Here is a 4,081-nt window from a genome sequence, read left to right as displayed (position 1 = left end):
CCTCATGGCACCACATACAGGAAGGTTAGGAGTGCTTAGGATTACATCAAAATGTGTTCCTTTCTTTTATGGATATATCAAGAAAAAGTCTAAGCTTTTTCTGTTTCTCATACAGAAACTCACTTTCAGAAAACAATTTTCAAATTGTTTAAAGGCATTGAACAAACAAATCCATTAATTCCTGAATATGATTGCAAATTCATTGCATCTCCACCCTCCCATTTGTCATTTCTCCTGTTTATAGGAATGAAGATTCCTCAGTCACACTGAACTTAATAAAATTCAAAGGTATTGAGACACAGGTCATTAACACCTGTTATTCAATGCTTGGTTTTTGTAAGGCTCAAGATTTTAAAATGAATTGAAGAAGATCATGTATATTCCATAGATAATATGATAGAATGAATTTTTTTATTTGTTTTCTTTCATAAAACACATTTTTTCTTTTTTGGTGAGAGAAGGCAATTTCAAATTTTTTTTTTTTTTTTTGGTGGTGGTAACAGGAATTGACACAGGGTGCTGAACCACTGAACCACACCCACAGCCCTTTTAATTATTATTAATTTTTATTTTGAGGCAGAGATTCTATAAGTTGCTTATGGCCTTGCTAACTTATGGAGGCTGGCTTTGAACATACAATACTGATGTCTGAGAATCCTCAGCAAGTTCAATTACAGGCATGTGCCACTTTGCCTGGCCTAATACAATTTTCAAATGTTATTTTTTACATACTAATATGGATCCACTTATACTATAAAAATACACATTAAAATTTTATAATATGTGAAATAAATTTGTAAGAATGGGCATATGCCATGTATTTGTACATGAATATCACAAAATAAGACAACTGTATCCCAGGGATCAAATGTGATCTGTAAAAGCTTGACCACATATGAAAATTTGATTTATATCTTTATATTATTTTTTTCTGGATTACCATGGGAGATGACACCAAAACACTGAATGAGTAAAGGAAGAAAATTGTGTTAATTTACCTGGTCATATCCCAGAAGTGTTAGAGGGTTTTTTTTTGTTGTTGTTGTTGTTTTTACTTGTCACAAACACTGCATGTTGGAATTCATGTGCTTAAGCTGAAAACGTTGATCACAGAGAAGCCAAAAACAGAAAATCTGATATCTACAAAAAAGAGAATGAGACAGTGAATAAGGAGTGCCAAAAAAAGTTAAGAGGAAAACTCAGGTTTTATAGTACAATAAGGTGATTAAAGTCTATAATTATTTCTTATTTAATTCAAAATAACCAGAGATTACTTTACAGGTTTCAACATAAAAATGATAATATTTGAGAGGAAAAGCTCCGCCGCCGCCGCCCCGCTGGAGACACTGACCACAGCAGCAGCAGCAGCAGCAGCAACAGCGAGGTGAAGAGGCGGCGGAGGCCGGGAGGACCGCATGGCCAAAGGTGCCCAGCGCTGCCTCCTCCACATCCCTGGCAGCAGCAGCAGCGCCTGCGACAGATATTTAAAAAAATGGATTTGACCAACGCTGGACTTATTCTACTGCAATGGTTAAATGCTCAGTGAGAGTTTGGTTTCCTGTGTGACTACAGATTGCAGTCGGCGATGTGCACTTTAAGGCACACAGATCAGTTCTTGCTTCATTCTCCAATTACTTTAAGATGTTGTTTGTCCATCAGACCAGCGAGTGTGTCCTTTTGAAACCAACTGACATACAGCCTGACATCTTCAGCTACCTTTTGCTTTTGATGTACAGTGGAAAGATGGCGCCTCAGTTGATCGATCCTGTTCCCTTAGAGCAGGGGATCACGTTTCTGCACGCGTACCCACTGATCCAGGAAGCCAGCCTCGCCAGCAAAGGCACCTATTATCATCCTGACCAAGTCTTTCTACTGACCTCTTCATTGTATGGCATTCAGACCACAGATCACCAGCCGAGACAAGCCACCAAGATTGCCTCGGCGCCTGAGAAACAGGGGCGAGAACCAAGACCACAGACCTCCAGGATGAGCCAGGAACAGGCGCCCGAGGCTTCACAGCTGTCTCAGCTGACATCCAATCTGGCCCAGGTGAATCATACAAACATGACTCCCTCGAACCCTCTGCAGACCTCCAAAACTCGCTTCCACTCCTGTCCCTCCCCATCCTCCCGTGGAGGAGACCCATCTGGAAGCCCCTTCCTCTGACGAGCAGCCTGCGTCCCTCAGCATTGCCCACGTCAAGCCGAGCATCATGAAGAGGAACGCAAGCTTCTCAAAGTACTATGCCTGCCACCTGTGTGGGTGGCGCTTCACCCTGTGGAGCAGCCTGCGAGAGCACCTCCAGATTCACTTGGGAGTGCCCTTCGGGTCCAGCCAGCAGGGGGAAAGCCGCGTCCCCTTGTCGCTCTGCAGCAATGCAGCTGACCTCGGGAAAAACGCCATGGAAGTGACTGAAGCAGGCATGATCAGTGACAGTGAGCTGCAGCACATCTCAGATTCCCCATCATAGATGGGCAGCAGCAGTCGGAAACCCCGCCTCCCCTCAGACATCGCTGACAACTACGACCTGGAGCAGGCAGACCAGGAGAGGGAGGTGAAGAGGTGGAAGTACGAGTGCACTACATGTGGACCCAAATTCATCCAGAAAAGCCACTGGAGGGAGCATATGTACATAAACACGGGGAAAACTTTCAAGTGTAGCACTTGTGACAAGAGCTTTTGCCGGGCCAACCAGGCTGCCTGGCACGTGTGCCTCAACCAGAGCATTGACATCTACACCATGGTGGGCAAACAGACTCTGGAACTCTGCACATTTGAGGAAGGAAGTCAGATGGACAACATGTTGGTGCAAACCAACTAACCCTACAAGTGCAACTTGTGTGACAAAACGTTCTCAACCCCCAAAGAGGTCGTCAAACGCTCATGCCAAAACCAGAAGTCCGACGTGTTTGCCCTAGATGAGGGATGGTCCATTCTGCTGGGCAGTGGGGACTCAGAAATAGTGGAACCTGACCACCCAGTGTTAGCTTCCATCAAAAAGTAACAGGAAACCGTGTTACTAGACTGAATGTTGCTTGTCTTTTTAGAAACTGTCATTTGTACAAACTCTCTTCCTTCCCTTCTCCCAGCCCAGAACTGTGGTTCTCCACAGTTCAGACTCTGACACACACAGGTCCTTGTTCCCCTTCCTCTTCCTCATCTCCACATCCCAGCCCAACCTCTGGAAAGGCTTTGTGCCTTGTAAACCTGGAATATATTTACTTTAAGTCAGGGGATATTGGAAAGATAATGGTCAGTAGTACTTATAAACTTAAATAGATTTTGAGAAGTTTTAGATTGTTTAAAAGCATACACGGAACTAATTAAGGGTTTGTAACAAAACAAAACAAGGAGAATATAATTTGGTAAGCTAAAATTATGACTTTCCCTGGGTAATGAGTCTTCCTTCTCAGAAAAACAATGTCAGAAAATATAGCACACTTCTTAGAAGAAAGCTGGGCTCTGTACTGTGCAAAACCTAGAAGGTGTGGGGAAACTTTAAACCTAAGAAAACATTTTTAGTATTTATCCTCCAGGTGTCTTGTTTCAGAATGCACCCTTTGAGATTATGTCCAGTTAAGAGAAATCACTAGTTAAGAAATCTGCTTCAACAAAACAGAAAAAGTAATAATGTGATGGCAATCGCACATGCCTTAGCTAAGTGCTGGCTTCTTTCCAAGTTGAACAAGAAAATGCTGTATTTTAGTGTCTGGTAGATTTGTTAAAAGTCAGATTTGAAAGTACTATCGATTGTCTTTCTGAATAGAAAGTGACATGCCATTTTCTAGCAGTTGCCAGTGGGAAATTTGTTCAGTACCAACCAGGTGCTTTTAAAATCAATGTGTATACTGCAGGGAAAAGACTATTGGAATATACATCTTACAGGACAGGTGTGAGGAGTAACTTTATTGGAAAGTCATTGCTAATACTTCACCGGCAACATTCACTGAAGTACCTAAAATGGCAAAGAGAAATCAGGACAAAATTGAATTTGCTGTTTGGAGAAAAATTTGATTTTGATGTATATTCTTGGATTTTTAGTTCTTTTTTTTTTTTCCCTAACATTGAAATTTTCTCCACT

General features: G+C 42.1%; 1 pseudogene; it reads left to right on the top strand.

The window, feature by feature from the left end:
- The first annotated feature begins 1,492 nt into the window (after positions 1-1,492).
- LOC124966368 (zinc finger and BTB domain-containing protein 2-like) lies at positions 1,493-3,028 on the top strand (annotated as a pseudogene).
- The last annotated feature ends 1,053 nt before the right edge of the window (positions 3,029-4,081 follow it).

The sequence above is a fragment of the Sciurus carolinensis genome, chromosome 16 (assembly GCF_902686445.1).
Source record: "Sciurus carolinensis chromosome 16, mSciCar1.2, whole genome shotgun sequence".
NCBI classification, from domain to species: domain Eukaryota; kingdom Metazoa; phylum Chordata; class Mammalia; order Rodentia; family Sciuridae; genus Sciurus; species Sciurus carolinensis.
The sequence above is the reverse complement of the archived record's forward strand: the minus strand, read 5'-3'. Positions and strand labels throughout refer to the sequence as shown.